Here is a 22,745-nt window from a genome sequence, read left to right as displayed (position 1 = left end):
TTGAAGGCATCAGAGGACCACAGGAAGGTCAGATAATTATTATAATATACAGTGTGTGTGTGTGTGTTTCTTCCTCTTTATCCCCAGGCCTAGGCAGTCACATACCATGCTCAGTTGTTTGGTTTCTGCATCTTGTTTTGCAAAGAACCAAGAGAATGGTTAAAGAAGGGGCTTTCCAGTCAGTCTGTCCTGCTAACTTGAATCAGTTAGCTATGTTCGGGGATGCTGGGGGCTCACAAGTTTTAGGGAATGCAGAGAATGAGGGCTTCCCTAGCTGCTGAGATGTTTTTATGTGAAGTAAGTATAAGGATACGGTTTTCTCTCTTTCTCTTTTTCTTTTCCCTGGAGTCCAGGGAAAAGGTAAGGATTTGTATTGGTCCAGGCCCCATAAGATTCTTTTTTTGACTCCATAAGAGTCTTCTTTTGTCCTGCTTCGGGAGAAAATCCTTTACGGTGGCTGTCATCTGGCAGAGCTCAGAGGACTTTGGAGTGGCAGGTAGCCAGCGGGATTAGGAAGGGACTGGGAGCTGAGCCGTGGTTTCGATTCTGCCTGTTCCTGACAGGCTGCTGTGACCCCACGGTGGGCCCTGTTCCTCTTAACCATAGACAGCACCAGAGGGAACGAGAGGGAGGAGGGAGAGAAACTCAGAGCAGTGCTGGCGGAGGGTGAATCCGAATGGGTGCCCAGAGCAGTCCTGGCGGGGGGTGAATCCGGATGGGTGCTGAGGGGGCCTGAGAGGGTTGGCTGGGAGCCAAGGCGGCTTCCTCTCCTGCAGGCCCCCTCCCCACTCCTTCCCCAGCCAGAGGCTCAGGCTGATGCCATTGACTGCTGGTCTGGGAAGGTGTATGTGTCTCCCCTGTGCTCTGAGCGTCTCCGAAAACTGAGAAGCACATAAGCTGAAGTGCCTGCCCAGAGTTCTCTCTTTGACTAGAGGGGCCGGGATGTGTCCGGGTTTGGGAAGGTCTGTCCAGGGAAGCCTGACTGAATTGGCGAAGGCACCTCCTCCCTCCCTTCTCCCCTCTGCTGTCCCTTGCGCAGCCTTGCCAGGTCAGTCATGGGCTAATAACAGCACCAGGAACGCTGATGTCACATGGCTGGTTGGAACTGCCTGCGACAGTTAATAGGTGAAGTCTCCCACTGCTGACTGCATGCAGAGTCCACATGGGGCATGTTTCGGCGAGCGCGTATGGAAGTAGGTGGGAGGCCTGCGTGTGCCAGCTGTCCTCCGCCCCTCCTCAGCACACACTCATGGGTACCCACGTATGTGCACGCATGCACGCACGCAGAGCCATACACATGTCACACACACGCACCCAGTCATAGACACCTGCACACACACAGCCATACGCACACGGAACACAGTCACACACATGCACAGCATCTATGCAAGCTCACGGTGTCAAACCACACACACACATTCATACACACATACACAGAGGCATGCTGGGGATATGAGAGAAATCTTTTCTAGGAGCTTCTTTCTTCCCTCTCCCATTTCCCCCCTTCCCCTCACCCCTGGACCTCCCTCTTTCCTCTCCCTTCCCTGGTCACCTCCTCCAGTTTTATCAGCAGGCACACAAGCCCTGGATGTGTCGGGCCAGCTTCATTCCATGCGGTCTGGGTGTAACATGAGGTGGTACAAAGAACTCAGGGGTGAGAGCCAGACAGAGCTCAGCTGAGACCCTGACTTACCCCCTTAACTGGGTTCATGACATGGCCCCACTGGGCGAGTTGTTTAACCTCTGTAAGCCTCACTTTGCTCCTCTCCAGAAGAGGACTGAAAACATGCTCGTGCAGGGCCGCTGGGGCGCACGCACACGGTGACAGGGGACACAGGTGCCTGGTGACAGGTATGCCCGGGTAGCATAGGCTGGCACGCAGGAAGCGCCCAGGGGATGCCAACTCCCTCCTTTCCCTGTTGTTCCCATCAGTAGATTTCTGCTGCTTGGCCACCATATTGGTGCCTGAGCCAGAAAGGCGGCTCGCCCTGTGGAAGTGTTTGGGGTGTGCTCTGCGTGGACTTTGCCTCATTTATCTGGGGCTGATTCAGCTCTGAGGGAGGAAATAACATGACTGTCATTTACTGACAGTTACCCTCTTCCCAACAGCCTGCTCATCCCTTTTACCCAAGTAAGAAGGCTGAGGCACAGAGGGCTTAAGTCATTTCTCTGAGTTCCCACAGCTGGTTAAGAGGCTGGGAACCCAGCTCCCAACCCTGGCTTTCTGTTGCAGTAGGCAACTTGCAACAGCACTGGGGACACTGGTATGCACAGGCGAATGGCACTGTTGGATCTGACGATTTAATAGGTCATCTGCTTCCCTTCTTAGAGCAGGCTCATTTGGATGGGACATTTTTTCTAACTTCTCTATAAAGATGGATGTAGGTAGAAGGGCATTGGTTCTGAGGACTTGGGCTGAGAGACATCTGAGGGGGCATCTGTGGGAACACATGAGATGAGTGGGGGGAGCTCCATTCAGGTTTGCAAATGCTGGTTGCACACCCACCTCACACTGGGTCCCAAGCTAGGTATTGGGGCTGCAGAAATGAGCAAGATATTGCTCCTGCCTTCAAGAAACTCTAAAGAAGTGAGCAGGGTGGGGGCTCAGGCATGTAAAAAAGATGTATAGACAATAAGGTGAATGCAACCATAGAGGAAAGTACCAGATGCATGTCAGTGATGGGGTGGGGATGGGGACTTGGTCTGGAATTTGCTTGGAGGAGGTGATGGTGGGACAGACCATCCCGAGAACTAGACAGGAGAAGGAGGAAAAGGGCCCTCAGGGAGCCGGGGACAGGGTGCAACACAACATGGAAGTGTGAGACAGCAAGAGCAAGGAGGGAGGGGTGGGCAGGGACAGACTGAGTGCTAAGGCTCTTGGATTATATTTTGCAGGTGATGGGGAGCTATGAAATGTATTGAAATGGGAGAGTGGTGTTGTCAGATTTATATTCTAGAACTTGGCCTCAGCACCAGTGGGAATGGGTTGGAAGGGACCAGACTTTCACAAGCGCATTCAAGATATGTTTCAGTTAGAATGCCTTTGGCTGCCAGTAGCAGCTAATCCAACCCAAAGTGGCTTAAACAGTAAGAAATTCTTTTTCTTACATATTATGAAGCCCAGAACCAGGAATGCTCTAAAGTTGGAAAAATTCAGTGGCTCAGTGACATCAACAAGCACTCAGATTCTTTCTCTGCCATCCTCCGGTTATCAGCTCTGTTTTCAGACTAACTTTCCTCTGGGTCATACATCACACCAACGTGTAGGCAATTAAAAATAGTAAACTAAGTCATTTGTAAAACTGTGGGGCCTGATGGAGGCTGTGGCCAATGGGATTGTGAATGCTCCAGGCCTGTTGGAATTTAAATTAGAAAATTTTAAAAAGCACAGGCAAAATATTTTAAACAAAGTCAAGAGGCAAATGACAAACTGGGGGAAAAAAATTGCAACACACATCACAGGACTATTCTCCCTAATATACAAAGAGTTCCTAAAAATCAACAACAAAATACAACCCAATAGAAAAAATGGGCAAAGAATTTGAACAGACTATTCACAGAAAAGAAAATACAAATGGCTCTTAACATATGAAAGGATGTTCAATCTTACATGTGAAATTAAAACTATCCTGAGGTAACATTTTTCATTCATCTTTTAAATGGGCAACCATCCAAAAAGTTTGTTATCACACTGTATTGACAAAGTTCTAGGGAAACAGCTGTCTTATAGTGTAAATCAAAACAACCCGTTTAGAGGGCAATTTGGCAATATCTATCAAAATTATCAATCATATGCCTTTTGCCCCAGCAATTTCATATTGGGGAATTGATCCTAAAGATATACTTGTACATATGTGAAATAATATCCACAAAAGTTTATTCTTGCAACATTATTTGTAATAGCAAAAGATTGGGAAGAACCCAAATGTCCATCAGTTGGGGTTAGTTAAATTAGTTAAATTATGGAATATTCTGACAATGGAATACTACACATTTAAAAAGAGGAAGGAGAGGGGTGGCTGGCTGGCTCAGTTGGTAGAGCATGTGACTCTTGATCTTGGGGTCGGGAGTTCAAGCCCCACATTGGAAGTAGAGCTTACTTAAAAAAAAATGAAATAGTTAGAATTCCTCATATCAGTGAGATCATATGATACACGTCTTCCTCTGAAAAAAAAATGAAATAAAATAAATAAAAATAAAAAGAGGAATAAAGGCTCTGTCTTTGTACTGATATGGAAAGATCTCCAAAATTATATTAAGCGTAAAAAGAAAAAAATCCACCAAGGTGCAGAAAAATGTGCATGAAAGGGGGATAACAAGAATCTGTATTTATGTTTGCTTGGATAAGTGGGGGACAGGAATGGGAGGGAGACATTTCATATAATTTTTAAAATTTTTGAACCATGTTACATATTACCTTTTTAGAAAAGATTTTGTTTATTTATTTTAAAGAGAGAGAACACTTCACACGGGAGTGGGGGGAGGGGCAGAGGGAGAGGGAGAGAATCTCAAGCAGACTCGGCCCTGAGCGTGGAGCCAGATGCGGGGCTCGATCCCACAACCCCGAGATCACGACCTGAGCTGAAATTAAGAGACAGGCACATAACTGACTGAGCCACCCATGCGCCCCACATATTACCTTTTTAAAAACAAAACAAAGGAAAACCAGGAGTACTGTGCAAATCCCACAAAACATCCGGGAAGAGCTGCTGATTTGCAGCCCTAGGCTCTGAATTATGCAGTGATAGTGGAGATGGAAAGGGATAGATTTGAGAAATGTTTTTTTTTTTTGAGAGAGAGAGAGCGCACACATACATGTGAGCAGAGGGAGAGGCAAATGGAGAGGGAGGGAGAGAATCCCAAGCAGGCTCCACACTCAGCTCAGAGCCTGACGCAGGGCTTGATCCCATGACCCAAAGATCATGACCTGAGCCGAAATCAAGAGTTAGACACTTACGTGACTGAGCCACCCAGGCGCCCTGAGAGATGTTTTTTTTAAAAGAGTGAAATCCCCCTGATTGTGCGTAGGAGTGGGAGAGAAGGCAGAGGCCGAATGCAAGGGGATCCCCCAGTTATGGGTAACTGGCAGAAGATGGCATCATTATGAGATGGGGAGACTACAGAGAAGCATGTTGGGGGAAGCAAGGATTCCTGGAGAATCATTTCACTTCTCAACTCAGTCACTCAATTCCTGGGACCCTACCTTGCCCTATTTCTCCATCCATCCACAGGCGATATTTCTGGCCACAGACTTCTAGTTTGCTGGTGTTCCCTCCTACCAGACACAGGGTATGAATCCAAGATAGGGTTGGGTCTGTAGGCAGCTCTGGGCAGCATCCTGAGCATGAAGTCTTCCAGGGAGAAGAGGCCCATGTCTGGAGCACTAGGGAGGAGGCCCAATAAGTGGGCACGACAACAGAGATCCCACATGCCTCACTGAGTCAGTGTGTCCTAGAGAAAGGGCAGGTCTCTGTGTTCCATTTCCCATCTCCATTCGAATTCTCTTTGACTCACCATCTGCTGCTGGGGAGGACTCTGGGGCTGTGAGCCTGGTGCTGGGGCATCCCAGAAGACAATGGCCTGTTCTCCCAGGATCAGTGTCCACCCAGGGGTGCCGTGGCCCTGACAGCAGTGGGACACATGGAACCCAGAGGAAGGGGAACCCAGAGGCAGGGAGCGTGAGGCAAAATGAACGTGCCTTACGGGACATTCATGTGAGAAGTGCAGTGGGATGGGATGTGTTCGGGGTCCATCTATCCATTTGCTGACAATAGCAGTCCCCTCAGCTGTGGGTCCTGCTGCAAAGCCCCGCTGCAGAGTTGGGGGGCCCGAATGAAAAAGGGACCGAACAGTTAATGGCAGCCGTGCTGTTGGGTGGTGGCGGCATTATGAACTGGTATGTGAAATATGGCCACACTCTTGGTTTTAGTTGGAGCTGGAAAGGATAAGAAGACAATTAATAAATCATTTAGTGCCCTGAGCTTAAGTAACTTATTATTATGGGCTGCATATATTTATTACGCTTCACTGAGCAACATTGGCAAATTTCCTTCAAATGTCACATAATTTGTATGCAATTTGTTTCAGAAGGGTTTTTTTTCTTTTTTTTTAGTGCATATATAAATTATTAACCTGAATTCTTCAGGACAGATTGCCAGAATCCTAACCCCTCCCCCACCATCCCTTATGAGTCTCATAAAGACTTTCTGTCCTCAAAATGATGACAGGGCCAGCCGAGGGGCCAGGAGAGGATGCAGAGTCCCTTGCTGTCTCGTTGGGCTGCGCTGGGGCAGAGACCTAAATCCTGCCTTCCAAAGCTTTGGTGAAAAGAAAAGAAATCAGGCTGGCAGGGTGGCTCCATCCTTAACTAAAACCAGGGTCCTGTCGCCTCCAGGGCTGGAAGCATTTCAGACGCTGATGACTCCAAAGTGTTCGTTTTGTCACTGGGCAAGCCAGGCCCACAGAGGGGCGACAACTGTCTCTCTGTCTCTGAGATGGGCTAGAGAATCTGGTCCACATTTTTTCAGGCCTGATTCTGGGCTGTCCTTGTGTTTTTCTTGGTGGAGCCGTTTAAAGTTTTGGTACGATGAGATCTTTAATTGACTCCTGAATTATTACAGCCCCTCCCCACAAAGATTCTCCTGTGCGGAGCTAGGGATTGGGTCACAGGACAATGTGACTGGCTTGCCCCTCCCCTTTCCAGGTGCCTTTTCGAACATCGGCACAATGTGCATCTATTGAGCACCTAACGTGTAATAGGTGCTCGTGATGTGCGCGTGTGTGCGTGTGTTGTATCATATGATGTCCCTGACTCCACAGGAGTCAGTGCCCATGGGGCAACTGAATGAGCCAACCAGGAATGAGCACAGGCAGCTCCTGCACAAGCTCAACACAACTTACAGGAAGCTTGGAAGCATCTCGAAGGAGACTCATTTGGGATTTTCCAGATAGCTAAAAGGCTTACTTCTTAAAATCCTCCAGGGGTGTTTTAAACATCAGCAGTGGACGTCCTCCCCTATTTTCCTAAGTAAATGATCCTGAATTTGACCAAACCTGGTGTGCTGATTCATGAGGCTGCCCCTTTGTGTTCTCCTTGCTCGACCTCCTCCATCACCTGCGTGCACCTCCTCTTTTATTGCTTCTATCAGCCGAGGCCTGAGTATACCAGAAAATGGGTCCTGTTAGAAGCAGGTGTAAGGGCGCCTGGGTGGATCAGTCGTTAAGCGTCTGCCTTCGGCTCAGGTCATGATCCCAGGGTCCTGGGATCGAGTCCCACATCGGGCTCCCTGCTCGGCGGGAAGCCTGCTTCTCCCACTCCCCCTGCTTGTGTTCCTGCTCTCACTATCTCTCTGTCAAATAAATAAATAAAATCTTTAAAAAAAAAAAAAAAAGAAGCAGGTGTAAAATCAGTCTGAAACAGCTCTAAGTGACAGTCTGGGAGGTTGCCTTCCGAGTAAGGTTCATAAACTTTAGTGGGAAGATTTTGTGACGTGGACTTTGACTGCTCAGAGATTTTTAAAAATGGTTTTCTTTCCAGTATTTTTTATACTATGTTGGATTTATGATGTTACCGACTAGCTTACTCACGTGCCGGTGAGGAAGGCATTTTTGTCCCAGAAACGATGGCCTGTCGGCTGGGAGGCTGTGAATAGAGCGGTAGGCTTGGTAAAAAGCATTTTATCTCCTAGTTTGCTTTCAAGAGGGCCACAGGCAAAGTTCCCTGATTCAGTTATTTTAAGCCACCAGAAGGCAACTTAACTATGAGAGGGGGGCCTCTTGTTTACTGGGGGATTTTGCACATCAGTCTTGGGAAAGCATCTGCCGCGGCCTTGCTCACCAGCTCTGCCTTCCCCTTTACCCCTGGAGGGTGCTAGCTCTTCACTCTGCCAGAGACAGAGCTGCTTTTGTGTCTTCTCCTGAGGGGCGGCTCAGCCTACCTTTCTGCAGCCCGACAGAGGGCCCTCTGAGCAAGTCCCACCTCAACGGGGCCTTCGTGGTCCCCTCCGTGCACGGGGGGGGAGTTGCCTCTGTCCGCCTCTGTCTGCCTCCGCCACCCGTCAGCTCTTTCACTGGCAGGTGCCAGGTGGAGACAGTCAGCTGCTCAGGAGAGAGATTGTTCTGGGTAGTTACTGCTAGCAAGGGATCCCATTTTATCTACCTGCCATCGGAGTAATCTGTCCTCTGCTGGAGACACCTCGGAGGAGCAATGAGCAGGTGAGGCACGGCAGATGGCAGGGCAGCCGCGTGACTCCGGGCTGGAGAGCGAAGCGGCCAGCCCAGCTCCGGAGGCCTGGGGCCTGTGCGCTGAACTCAGGAAACCTCCCCCACCCTCCCCTGCTTCTGGCCAGATCAGGCCTCCTTCAGGGAAGGCACAGTTTTCCTACTCCGTTTGTTCTCAGATTGGTGTTATACCCTGGAGCCAAATTAGTGGCTAAGAACAATTGGAGACAAATGCTCTTGCAGCATCCTGCTGTGATCTGGGGATCCAGGTGGGGACACCAGCAGCGTGGTTGCCTTCTCCACTGAGCCACCCCTCCGCAGAGAATCAGCATCCCAGAACCATTCAGCACAGCCAAATTCCTTCATAATCAGCCTGCGCTGTGCACATCTGCCTAACCTCAGTTAAACAAGCTGGAGCCCTGTTAAGTTATTTATGAAACAATATTCAGGACCAGCCCCCCGAGGCGAGTTAGGAAGTAATGAATGGAAGTGCTATTTGGAGCAGCCTGCTCACCAGGGCCTGTGGCTGGCCTGCCTGAGTGAGTGGCTCTCTTCCCATGGGGGCCGGAGGCTGCAAGGGTCTCCTTGCCATGCCTGCCGTGGTGGTTGTCGGCTTGGCATGGACTTTAGAGCACCTTTAGGACTAGTCTGAGGGGGAAGTGGCTGACCCTCCACCTCGTCATTATCTGGATGGACCTGCCTGAAGTGGGGAGACCCTCCCTCCTCTGTGGTCCCTACGTATGTGCTAGACGACACTTCACCTCTCAAGCAACTGGTGTCTGTTTCTCCCTTTAGACTGTGGACTCCTTGAGGGCAGGGAGCTGGATTTGTTGCTCATTATTGATCTCCAACCTAGGCAAGGGTCTGACACACTCAAAACACATATTGTAAATTGAACGAATGGAGCCACTGGCCGGCTTCCAGTCCTGGACTTCCTTGGGTCAGTTTCACCCCTTCTCTCAATCCGTTTCTGCAGACATGAAATCAGGAGGTTGGAATGGATGATCCCCAAGGTTCTAGCCCGGTCTAACCGTGCAGGGTTCTGACAACCAGCTCTCCCCCCGCCTCTGGGCCCGGCTCCACCAGGATAGGCCTCACCCATTGTGGCTGAGGTCCCCTCTGCCCTGGTGACGCTGGCTTAGTCATTCCGTAGGTTTCCAGTCTGGGTCTTGCTCTCTGGTCGCCAGATACTGAGCTCTGCCTGTGCTGTTTTTCCTTAACATATTCTCAGTCTCATTACTTTTCTCGGTCACACAGTTGAGATTTTCCTCCCAAGTAAAGCCAGATGCAAAATGGGAGCTTGTTGGCACAAAGAGATGCATTCGTTCTGCCCTAGGCTGCACCTCCTGGGTAGGCTGTGTTACTCTTCTTTCTGGCCCCAGACCCCCTCCACCAGCGGAATGGAGGGCCTCTTCATTTCTCCCCAGAAGAAGGTCAACCTGTAGCTCATCATGTCCCTTTATCATGCCGCCTTTACGCCTGCGGTAGAACTACCCTTGCTTTCGGTGAAACACCAACAACCATAACGGTCATCATATTTACTTGCATGAGAGAAATAATTTTAACTTTTCAAAGTATAATTATTTCACTTCATTTTTACAATATCTCTGTGCTGCCAGCAAAGCAAGAATAAACATCTTGATTCATTTGAGGCCCAAAGATTTATTGGAATCTAGTTCAAGATTTTTTGGAATCTTAGAACTTTCCAGCCTAATGTGAGCCTAGTGAATATCCCCTCCGCCGATTCTTAACCTCTCTGGGGACATGGACAGCTTTGAAATCTTGGTAAAAATGTATAAATCTCTCCACGGAAAAATATACACACAAACACCATTCTGGATAAAATCTCAAGGGGTTTGTTGACCCCTAAAGCCTTAATTAAGATTTCTCTTACCCGGGCGCCTGGGTGGCTCAGTTGGTTAAGCGACTGCCTTCGGCTCAGGTCATGATCCTGGAGTCCCGGGATCGAGTCCCACATCGGGCTCCCTGCTCAGCGGGGGGTCTGCTTCTCCCTCTGACCCTCCCCCCTCTCATGCTCTCTCTATCTCATTCTCTCTCTCAAATAAATAAATAAATTAATTAATTAATTAAAAAAAAAAAAGATTTCTCTTACCCTGATCCAGCCACTCAGTTCAATAGATGAAGAAACTGAGGCCCAAAGAAGGTCAAAGGCCACGTAAGGTCAAAGGGCCGTGAAGACAGGACTGTCTCCTGGGCCCTGACTAAAATTAACTTTCCAACACACCAAGCTGCTCACCGCTGTATCAGGTGAAGGGCCCAGATCCCCTCATCTTGTTCTCAGCTTCCTATTCCCTTTTCCTTTTAGATTCCCTGCGGTGGATGCATGTGACTATCTTTTACTTCAAACTAGAGGTGGCCCAGCTCGCTACCAGTTGCCTCCTACCTCCTACCAGTTAAAAAAAAATTTTTTTTTTCTTTTCTTTTTTTTCCCCTAGATTTTGTCTCATTTGTGCAGGACCAGCATTCTGGAATCACCCCGGCTCAGACGTTTCCACAGGAAAGCTGTCTTTCCTGTCCCTCCGTGTTCTCCCCACCGGCCTTCAGAGACTTGGGGTTCCCTGGTCTCTCTGTGGGCCCCGGCCTCCCTTATCCTCACCTCGGCTGTCAGCAGCTCCTCTTCCTGCTCTTGAACATTCTTAGGCTCTTTTTTTCTTCTCTGGTAGAAACTGAGAGACGTTAGTGATGGCATGTATTTTTTAAAATTGGGGTAAAATACATCTCACGTAAAATTGACCATCTCTACCACTTTTAAGTGTGTGGGTTCAGTGGCATTAAGTACTGTCATCGTGGTGTGCAACCATCATCATCGCCCATCCCCAGAACTCTTTTTATCTTGCAAACCTGCATCTCTGTATCTGTGAAACCATCACCGCCCATCTCCCTTCCCTCCCAGCCCCCGGCGGCCGCCATTTTACCTTCCATCTCTGCCAGTCTGACTTCCCTAGGTCCCTCACGCGAGTCATACCGTTTTTGTCCTGTGGTGACTGGATCAGTTCCCTTAGCACCGTCGCCTCCAGGTTTGTCCACACTGTACCGTGTCAGAATTTCCTTCCTTTTCAAGGTTCAATGATACTTCATTATATGTATTGGCCACGCTTTGTTCATCAGCTCATCTGTCCATGGACACTTCGGTTGCTCCCCCCCGACCTTTTGGCTCTTGTGACTAAAGCTGCCGTGAGCTGGGGTGTGCAAACATCTCTGAGCCCCTGATTTCAGTTCCTTGGGATGTATCCTCAGAAGTGGAGGGATTTGTTTAAGGTGTCTTAACTATTCACCACTCTTCCATAAGTCTGTTTTTATTTTATTCTTAAACTAACATCTGTTGAACAACTCCTGGTCCCACCGGGTCTGTGGCACGTGCCTCAGAGGGCGCTTTCTCGGGGAGTTCTGGAGGGTCTTTCCTGTCCTCTCTCCCTAAAAAGCCCCCTCCGCTCCCCAGTCACTTCTGCTCCTTTATGGTGCTGCGTTTTTCTTCTTAGTGCTTATCACCACTTGACTTCCATATATATGTGCATATATAGTTTGTTTGTTTCCTCCATTAGAATGTGAGCTCCATGAAAGCAGGGACTTTTCTGTTTTGTTCATTGTTATATCTTTGATGTCAGGCACAGTGCTGGTACATGTGCTGAAGACATAATTATGAAGTTATTATTTTTTTGAAGATTTGTTTATTTATTTTAGAGGGGGGGAGGTAGGGGCAGAGGGAGAGGGAGAATCTCAAGAAGACTTCCCACTGAGCGGGGAGCCTAACGTGGGGTTCGATCTCCGACCCTGAGATCATGACCTGAGCTGAAATCAACACTTAACCGACTGAACCACCCAGGTGCCCTAATTATTAAGTTATTATTAACTCAAATGAATGATTGAATGAATGAATGAATGAATGAATAAGCGAGGTACTATTCCTACCTGCAAGGCTCTTCCAGCCAGGTAGGCAGAGAGACACGTTAAAAGGGTTTTGTGGCAGAATACAGGGGCTGGGAGAGCTAGGTAGTGGGACCTGTGGCTGTGGCTCTGGGACGGCCCTGGAGAGAGGACCCTGGAAGCACCTGCACGTACGGGGCAGATTTTTCCCTCAACACTGTTAAAAAGGCCTGTGTGACTGAGTAGCTTTAAATTCGTTCCCTGCCAGCCTCCCTACCATCTCATGACATAACACTGTCATCATCAGTCTCCAGGCAAGGAAACCAAGATGGAGCCAGACTGGGGCGCCTGGGTGGCTCAGTCGTTAAGCATCTGCCTTCGGCTCAGGTCGTGATCCTGGGTCCTGGGATCGAGCCCCGCAGCAGGCGCTCTGCTCGGCGGGGAGCCTGCGTCTCCCTCACTCCCCTTGCTTGTGTTCCTTCTCTCGCTGTGTCTCTCTCTGTCAAATAAAGAAATAAAATCAAAAAAAAAAAAAAAGAAAGAAAGAGAAAGAAGGAAGGAAGGAAGAAAGAAAGAAAGACAGACAGACGGAGCGAGATTAAGGAACTTGCCACGGCCATGAAGCCAGCGAGTAAGACGGGTTTAGAGTCTGACTTCTTTTTCTTTCTTTCGTCAGGTATTTTTCTCTTCCTTATTAAGTCTCTTTTCACAAATTACGAAAGTGGTGGTGCTCACTGCCACCAGAAACCAGGCAAAGATATGCTGCAAATGGTGCACCTTCTCCCTCTGGTCCTGCTGCCCTGTCAGCACCAGGGTGAACACGCCGGCCAACCCTCCCATGCTGCCTCCGCGCTCACACAAACACACGCAAAGGGATCAACTCACTCTAGAGTTTTCTCTGTTCTTATAAAAATGGAGCCACTCCACACACGTCCTCTGCTACTTACTTTTCCCATTTTGAACACCATGGCCATCTTGTATGGCAAAAGATGTAGATCTAACGCATTCTTTTAATGGCTTTATTTATGTACGGTATGGTTGTACCACAGGTTATGCAAGCAGTCCCCACTAGTGGATATCTCGGTTGTTTTTCACTTTTTCCCACAATAGATCCTTGGGCACTGCTACTTTTTCCCTATAGGATACATTCCCAAATTGGAGCTACCTGGCCAAATTCTATGTGTATTTTTAATGGTAATAGACACTGTATACTACTTTTCCAAAAGGTAGTAGCAACCCAATGTCATGCTTTTAACCACTGCACTGTCTAGGCCTGACTGACTGTCCCCACCCTTCTTCCCTTCCTGCGTTTCCTCAGAGCCCAGTACCCCTGGACTCATCCCAGCCTCTTCTCACCTGACCTAGGGCTCTCCAGGAAGGCCGGAGGGACACGTCTTCCTTCTCTCACCTGTGGCCGTATGTGGCCCTGGGCAATGCTTTGTCCTCTCCCTTGGCCAGTGAGGACTGGTGGTCAAGAAACCTGGATTATAGTTCTAACTCTGTCACAAACCAGCTGTTTGACGTTGGGCAAGCCACTTCACTTTTCTGTGTGTTGGTTTCTTCATTCGTAAATTGAAGGAGGTTGGGCTGGGTGACCTGTAAAGCCCTCCCCCTCTCCAGATGACCTCTTTAGTTTGAGACACCCACAGAGCCGGATCCCAAGTGGAGCACTGGGGTCTGTCTGCTCTCTGGGTGTGGCGGGGAGTGGGTGGGTGCTGAAGACAGGACAGAAGAGCCTTTCTACTGCTACCTTCCCTCAGAAGGCCTCCCTGTAGCTTTGATTGCCGGTTCTTAGTAGGCTGGGGATTCTGGAGCCAGACTGGGACAGACCTGGGTTTGAACCCAGCGCAGCTGTATTCCAGTGGCATAACCTTGGGCCTCTTGCCTCACCTCCCTGCACCTTGATTTCCGAATCTGTTAAATGAGCAAGATAAAATGGCCTCAATATTCTGGAGCAGTGCTGTCTAATACAACTTTCTGTGATGATGGAGATGTACTCTATCTGAACCTTCCAGTAAAATAGCCACTAGATACATGTCGAGCACTTGAAATGTGGCTGGTGAGGCTGAAGCCTGAATTTTAAATTTTCTGTAATTTTGATTAATGAGGATTTGAATTTAAAAAGCCACACGTGGCCAACAGCTACCTTGCTGGACTGTGCAGCTACAGAGGACGAAAATGAGGTAGACGGATACAGTGTATAGGAAGCACTTAGCTAGCCCAGGGTCTGGCACATAGTAAGCACTCAATAAATGTTTGCTATTATTAGGTATTATGTGTCTTGCTTTCCAGCCCGCCACACCTCGTGGCTCTCAATGACACCCCATACTGGCTGTCCCAGAGTCACCTGGGAGAAGGAGGGGGAGGGGGGAGGTGTTGCTGCCGTGGTGCATGTCAGTAATGAGCCTTGCACTAAATGTTTCTGGTCCGCTACTTTCCCTGGAGGGTCATGTGAGCCAGAGTGGTATGTGGCCTGCTTTGCAAGTGATTAACATGGTGTAAGCAATCTGCATAGAGAGAAAAAACCCTCCGTTGGTATTCCATTATTCTATTAGAGTTTCAGAGCCGGGATTAAGTGGACATGATTTCTTCCTATGGGCCATTAATTTTGTTTTATTGCTGGTCTGATGGCCATTACCCTTTTTTGCCAATGCATTCCCCCATTAGGTTTGTACAATTAACAAAATATGTGCTGTTAGGGCTTTGATAGGAACAGTGGGATGGAAATAAAGGGAGGGGGTACAGCTGCCCTGAGTTGGGGTGGGGAGAGGCCGGGCCCAGGGGTGGGGCCGCAGGAATAAAGGGGGGTGGGGCTTCTTCTGCACCTGCCCGGTAGCCATTGGCATTCCAGGGAAACTGCCCTAAGACCTTCTCCGCCTTTCACCAGGCTAGGGGTGGAGTTGCCCAGGTGAGAGGGAAGGACACGAGGCGGGCCTGCTCGGTGGGACTGGCGTTTTCCTGAATCCCATCCTCCACCCTGCACCTGGCACAGCACAGCTGAGAACATAATGAGCCACTCACCCCCGTGCTGTCACCTTGAACCCGAAACTCTTCTGTAGGCCGAGTAAGTCAGCCTCTGGGGTCTGGCCCTGTGATGGGAGAGACTTCCAGGCTGGCACTTGCTTTCTCTCAGGGCAGACAGAGGGCCTGTGCATGGTTAAAAGAGGGTGACTTATCCTCGGCGTCACCCGGTGATTGCCACATGGAAAGGCAGGATTGACATTGTTAAGGTCGTTCGGTCTTTGGAGAAAACATAGAAATATGGATTGTTAAAATGTGAAATCTCCCACTTTTTAGATGTTGGCAGAATTTATAAAAATGCCGTGGGGCACCTGGGTGGCTCAGTCAGTGAAGCATCTGCCTTCAGCTCAGGTCATGATCCCAGGGGCCTGGGATCGAGTCCCGAGTTGGGCTCCCTGCTCAGCGGGGAGCCTGCTTCTTCCTCTCGCTCTGCTTCTCCCCCTGCTTGTGCTCTCTCTCCCTCTCTCAAATAAATAAATAAATAAAATCTTTTAAAAAAAAGAATTTATAAAAATGTCAGACAAGCAAGAGTCAGCGTAGGGGCGGCCAGTTGGCACCCTCTGTCAGACAACGAGGAGTCATTGAAGGGTTTTAAGGAGGAGTGGACATGATCAAATTTGTGTTCCAGAAAGATCCTCTGCTGAGGGGAGGTGGTAGATGGGCAAAAATAGGGCGAGGCTAGAGGCCAGGGGACCAATTAGGGCCTGGGAAGAGAGGCAGGTCACCAACGACACCAAGCGAAGGAGAGCAGGGATATTCCTGACAGAGAATCAGCAAGTCGTGGGGCTTGGTGTATTCACACCTCAGAGGATGTCCACAGGGCAGGGAGGTTGCCCTATGAGCGGATCCTCCGTTCCCTGAGGGTTTGCATCTACAGAGGGCCCTGTGGCCCTGGGAGCCCACACCTCACTCCCATCCGATGTAGACAGATCATGAGTGCCTCTCATTCCTTCTGCCGCGTAGGAAAGTCTAGGATGAGCCCGCCAGTGCCCACATTGCTTACAGGGTTTTACATGCATACCTGTACTTACAGGTACGGGCCCAAGATTAGAGGCTTGGGCCCGGGCAGGGCCTGCGGAACATGACTGAGGGAACTTTTCCAACTCCTCTGTTACGGGGCGACCGGTACTGCCTGTGGCCCTGTGGGGGCTGAAGACAGGTGTGGAATGAGCATCAGTCCTTACCAGGCTTCAGGAACAGCTGTGTGCTACCCTCAGTGCTGGGTGGGATGCATCTCAGAGTCAAGTATTTAGTGCCAGGCAATTTTATCAGTATTCAATTACCTAGTTATTGTGTAATTTAGAGCCTGGTGGTCAGGGCCTACCATGCTGTAACTGCCAACCTCATTCAACAAATGTAAGCAACCACAAGCTGTTGTCAGGTGATGAGGGGAGCACAAGGGGAACAGAGAGGAGACTAAGCAATGAGGTGGGGAGACCCAGGACACGCTGTCTGGATGGATGGGTGGTCCTTCAGGGGTTTCCTTCTGGAATGGTCTATTCACGTTTTGTCTTTCTCGGAAGTTTTGCTCATATGCCCATGGAGGGGTTTTCAGAGAAAAGAAGGCTCCTGAGAGACTCTTGGTGTCCAAGAATGGGTTTTCATAATTTGTCCTCATCCCAAAGGTCTGGCTGGGGCAAGGGCAGAAACGCTTTCATGGGCAGTGGGATGAATGCAGAAGTCCTCAACCTTCTTGCTTTGTCTCTTTCTCCTTTTCTGTTCAGCTGCTGCCAGCCCTTAACTCTTAACACTTAAAAACAACAATAGCCCTCATTTATTATTATTATTAATATGTTCCAGACATTGCACAAAATGCTCTCGATGCATTGTCTCATTTAAAGATGCTACTATTACCCCCCTTTTAAAGATGAGAAAATTGAGGTTCATAGAGCTTAAGGTTAGGTAAATGTTGGACCCAGGTTTGGACCCAGAACTCTCTGACTCCCACATCTTTATTCTTAACCAGGGTGATATACTGAGCTACCTTAACACGAGACTTAGAGCCCTCCCTGGAGGGTTAGTCTGGGCAACCTCCGAGGTATGTAGATGTCAGATGGAATTTTGGTTTAAGGATTATCTAGTAGTCTAACCCTATGATTTTGCCTATGGGGAAACTGAGGTATGGAGGGGTTAAAGTTCCTTGTCCAAGATTGCACATTAATGACAGGGTGAGGAGGGCATGAACCCATGTCTGGTTGACACCCGTCTGTTAGGGGTGCTCTCTCTGTTAGACTCATGGCCTCGCTAAGCCCCCAGCTCATCTCTCTCCACCCTCCCAACTTACCGAGGCGTGCTCCCTGGGTGCTGCTCAGCTCTCCTGGAGCGTGTTCTGCCCCTCTGTCTACGTCGTTCCTAGACAAACATGAGCATTCAACAATTCCTCCCTCATTTATCATTTCGCCAATTTCCTCATATTAATAAACGTGAATGGTCAATTTCATTTATAGTTCCATTTTATTTTCATGGTTAATAAGACAGGCCTGAGTTTCAATTCTGGTTCCATGACGGCATGGCTGCTTATGTGAAGGCTTTTGGCATGATCACTCTCCTGCCAGGACCACCAGCTGCTGGCTTTGGAAGGCCCTAACATACATGGCACATAGGTGGTTCCCCAGCCTGTGTCCACGGGTAAGCGCCAAGTTACGTAGACTTTTCCACGGGTGTGTGGTCACGAGTGAAAAATAAGGCCAGTATGGAGAGGTTGCGTGTTCACATATGTGTGCACACATGTGTGTGCATGCGCACGCATTTGTGTGTGTGTGTGTGTGTGTGAGAGAGAGAGGGGAGCAGAGAAAGAGAGGGAGAGAGGGAGTGCTTTCCACGATGCTCTTTTTTTTTTTTTAATATTTTATTTATTTATTTGACAGAGAGAGAGAGAGCACAAGCAGGGGAAGTGGCAGGCAGAGGGAGAAGCAGGCTTCCTGCTGAGCAAGAAGCCCGATGCGGGGCTCCATCCCAGGACCCTGGGATCATGACCTGAGCCGAAGGCAGCCGCTAACTGGCTGAGCCACCCAGGCGCCCCTCCACGATGCTCTATTTATGCTCTATACAATTCAAAAAATGGTCTTTGTTGCTCTCTTTACTTTTGGGGGGTTGAATTACTTCATGAAACAATGGTGAATGAAGACAATATTAAGGTTTTCTCAATATATAAGTTTGTCAACGTAATTTTTTTAACATTTCAAAGATGGGTGAAGCCACGTCTGGGAGACCATGCTGTGGAGCAGCCTCTCACCCAGTTCAGAATCTCCCTCCAGTGTCGGGGAGCTCACTAACTGTTTTTGGATAGTTATTGCTAGAGACTTCTCTCTTATATTGACTTCCTCTAACATCTAGCAATTAGTCCTGATCCTACTATCTAGATATCTAGAGTAACACAGCCCCTCTTTCATAAAGTTTCTTCAAATATTTGGAGGGCCACCATGTGGGAGAAGGACGGGTAATCTTAGAGAGGGACATGTCTGGTTTATTCTCTCATATCTTTTACCACACAGCCTCCTAGTAATGAAAATAACAACAAAATAGCAATAAATAGCTAACATTCAGTGAGTGCTGATTTTGTGTGAGCCGTGGTTCTAAGCGCTTTGCAGTTTACAAAATCATTCAATCCTCACTCGAACCTCAGAGGTAGAACCCTCATTAGCCCGATTTTACAGATGGAAAACTGAGGCACAGAGAAGTTAAGTAACCTGCCCATGGTCGTGCCACTAGTAAGTGGTGGAGTTGGGACAGAAAACTGGGCAGTCTGATTCGAGAGCTTGCACTTTCATTTTTTAATTTATTTTAAAGATTTTTAAAAATTTATTTATTTGAGAGAGAGAATTCGGAACTCGATCCAGGACTCCGGGATCATGACCAGAGCCGAAGGCAGACATTTAACTGACTGAGACACCCAGGCGCCCCCAGAGCCTGCACTTTTAGTTACTGGACATCTTCGCTCACTTCTCCTCTTCTCTGTCAAAGTTATTAAGATATAATGCCAGAACTGCATCCTAAACTAATATAGATTGATAAGACCAAAGTGAGGGGACTGTTCATCCCTCGGTTGGACATTGTGTGGGTATTAATGCAACCTAAGATAACATTTAATGTGTTTGGCAGCAACACCACACTCTGGGCTCATCCTGAGCTTGTATTAAATTCAAATCACCTACATCTTTTCTTTTTCTTTTTCTTTTTTTTTTTTAAGCCAGGTACCCTATTTGGTGTTTTTGCAATTGACTTTTTGAATGTAAGAGTGGGACTTGGTGTATATATTCTCGTCAAATCTTTTTCTACTGTAAAAAATAAAAATGGATTTGCATGTGGACATGGGATACAGTAATTTGGTGGTTTAGAGTGATGGGATTGTGGGCTGTATTTCTTTATTTTCAAAATTATTTCTTTTATGGCTGTCATGATCTTATTGTGCAAAAACTGGTAGAAGAAAAAAAGGACTTTTTCGTTTTGGCCTGTTCTTGCAGCTTGTTAAAAGCTTTATAACACTCTTGAATCCATCTCTCCAGGAGTGGCTGTCCTTCCCAGTTTCGCAGCATGTGCAAATGGCAAGTCTGCCATATCTTCTTCTGAGTTGCTGGCGGCTCAACAGACAATCCCAGAGGGCAGGGATAAAGTACCACTGCATGCAATTCAATCTAGAGACTTCCTACAGTGAGTTCATGGATGCTTAGTAGCAGTATGTCTGTTGTTTACAAGACTCTAAGTTGGAGCCCATTGCCGACCATTGCCAACCCATGACTGGTTCAGAGCTGCTGGTTGTGGGTTCTGTTTGGAATGAAGAGGGTCTACCAATGAACATTTCAACAGACATATACTGAGAACCAATACATCCTGGGCACTCTGCTAGGTTCTGGGGCTATACAGATGCAGGGGGCGTGGTCCTGTCTTCAAGGACTTGCTGTCCAGTGGTCTGTGCTTACCTCAGAGGTACCTCCTTGAACCGTTCACCTGGGTCATGCAGATGTTAGTAGACAGCCCCAGAGGAAGTGCCTCAGCCTGGTGGACATCATCATGAACAAGAGGGACATTTTGTTTCCATGAGCACATCACACTACACCTCACGCCTGAATTTTCTATCTGAAATTCCACCTTTTCCAAGAAGCCTCTCTGTCTTAATTAAAAGGAAGATCTTAAAGGGTTCAGGGCAGGGGTCTCCTCTTCTTAGTGTCATTTCCTTGTTGAAAAACTTTAAATGGCTCTACCAGCTCCTGACCTAAGCCTGGCCTCTCTGCCTGACCCTCAGAGCCCTAGATGCTCTGGCCCCAACTGGCTTACTCAGTGTTGGTCCCTCCTTGGTCTCCCTCAGGCAGACCAGCTTCTACATTGGCCCAGGGCACTCCATGCTGCCCCCCTCTCATCCTTGCTTGGATTGCTCCCTTTCCTGGAATGCCCTCTCGCTCCCTTCTACCAGCCAAATCTTGCCTGTCTGGTCTCCCAAGGCCCCATTCAAGTTCGCCCCTCTCCTGACTACTTCCTTGAGTGCCTCAGCTCTTGCCAACTTCCTTTCTCTGTGGTGAGAGAATTAGAGTCCCTACCACATAGTTCAGCACTACTGTGCATATAGTCTTGTCTTATCTGATGATGTTCTATGTAGGTAATCTTATTTCCCCAATGACGTCATGGCAGCACTTTTATAACAGGACCCACCCATGGATTTTATTCCTGCTGCACCTAGCCAATGTAGACCATGGAGCAGACACCTGATAAGCATGTGCTGGGTTTTTCTTGTTGCTATTGCTTTCTTCCAGAAAGAGAATTAAAAGCAGTCACATTTTTTCTTTCCAGTCTTGCCCTCATCATGCTTCTCCATGCACCTTCTTTTCCTTCCATCCCAATTGGACTCTTCACCTTTCCTTGAAAATTCTGTCCTCTATCAGGACTTTCCATAAACCTACCATAAACAACAGCCTCAGCTTTGTGGTTTGCCAGTGTTTTGCAGCCTTCCCCATATAGGTTGCAAGCTTTCATGGGGGCTGCGCAACTCTGTCCCCTGGCATGGGGTCCTCTATCAGACGGGAGGCATCAGTAAATGATTATTGCTTTGGTCAGTTCAGGGCTCTCAACAGCCATGAGCCTGTTTTTCTCCAGGATTCCAATAGGGAAGGGGATGAAACTCACAGGAAATTGAGGCACCAAGCAGGTAAGGAGGGAGTGATCCTCTCTCTGTCCTGGTTAGTTGTCCTAACCAATAATCGTCTTGTACCCAGAGTCCCTTGATCAGGAAATGTTCCCACTCAGCACTGTGGGAATAGAGTCCTGGCTTTGCTCCCACACCAGACCCACTCTGAGGTTTCCCTCAGCCCCACCTCGGCTCTCACTCCCAGTGGAATCATACACATCTCTAAAAACATTTTCTTTTATTGACAGGTGAAGTCCGGAGCAGGATTCTGAGGCTTTCTGTCCTCCATGCTGCTCACCAGAAAAGGGACTGTGAACTGTAAGTAACTGTGCTTGGTGTTTCCATGCTGATTCAATAAGGTTATGGGTTAAGGACCAGCCTTGAACCTAATCTTTAACAGCCATGCATTGTGCAAGAGAAATACTCAACAATGAGCCAGTCAGAATGTAAAATACAGTGGACTTCTAATTAGATTAGGTCTGAATGTGACAAAGAAGCCCTGTAATATGACATCCTACTTAATTAGACTTTATTGATTGTGCATTAAGGTGGACTTGATGTGTTATGTGTGTCATGAGTGTTGGAGAGGGAAGCCCTTGAGTTTGCGAGGCCACCCGAGCCACTGTCATCTGTGGGCTAAGCTGGGGAGACTGTGAGAGGAGGAAGTGGACCAATTCATAGCCCACACTTGCTTTTAGACCTTGGCTTATTTCTCGGGAGGCGTGAGGGAGGGGAAGAAAGACATGCTGGTGGCTTCCATTCTATCGGCACAGTGAGAGCCCCATTGTACGCTTTATGTGTCATTTTGGCTCTCCCACTTGGTGAAAGCCTACCCACCTGGAGGAACGCAGCCCAAGTCCGGTCTCCTCAATGAACCCTTCTTTGGTAACTCCAGCTAGAAGTGCTCTCTCCCTCTCCCAAAGTTCTACTGCATCCACACGCTAAGCGTGCCTCTGGCCTGCACCTTCCTGCGCGCCCCCCAGTGAGGCTGTGAGCTCCTGGAGGACAGTCTGGGATTCCCGTGTCTTCCTGTCCCCACGGCACCCTCCACCTGGTCTCTGCTCAGCAGATGTCAGCCGGGAGATCGGGTTGCCCTGGGCTACTTAGCTTCCCACCCTGCTTCTGGGGCTACCGGAGGCTGGGCTGCTGCCGCGCCCCTGAGAGTACATTGGCTTCCAACCAGTCCATGGAATTATAAATGATTAACCGTTATCAGCGCACATCTTCACCTCTGTGTAAAAATAGATTGACTGTAATGAGTATTTGAATAAATCATAAGAATGGCTGCCATGCGATCGTCTAACATCCTGCCGATGGCTGCCCGGTGAGTGAGCAGGGCGCCGGCCCTCCCGCCTAATGGCCTGAGAGTCAGTGCTGGTCGCCTCTGTGATTGACAGGCTGCCACTCCCAGGGCACCTACTCTGCAGCCCAGGCTCTGGAGTGGTCGAAGCCTAAGGGGAGAGGCCCCGGGAGGGGGGAGCGGGGAAGGGTGCCTCCCTCC

General features: G+C 48.6%; 1 protein-coding gene across 1 annotated transcript in view; it reads left to right on the top strand.

The window, feature by feature from the left end:
• The window catches only part of PKNOX2 (PBX/knotted 1 homeobox 2), a 252,855-nt gene that overhangs the window by 48,727 nt on the left and 181,383 nt on the right, over nt 1-22,745 (top strand). Inside the window, exon 2 of the mRNA XM_021696423.1 lies at nt 21,493-21,562. The gene's annotated coding sequence lies outside the window, so the exon portion shown is untranslated. The remainder of the gene's footprint in view (nt 1-21,492; nt 21,563-22,745) is intronic.

Source organism: Neomonachus schauinslandi, chromosome 11, assembly GCF_002201575.2.
Source record: "Neomonachus schauinslandi chromosome 11, ASM220157v2, whole genome shotgun sequence".
In the NCBI taxonomy this organism is placed as follows: domain Eukaryota; kingdom Metazoa; phylum Chordata; class Mammalia; order Carnivora; family Phocidae; genus Neomonachus; species Neomonachus schauinslandi.
Note: the sequence above shows the minus strand (reverse complement) of the source record. Positions and strands in the feature narration are given on the sequence as shown.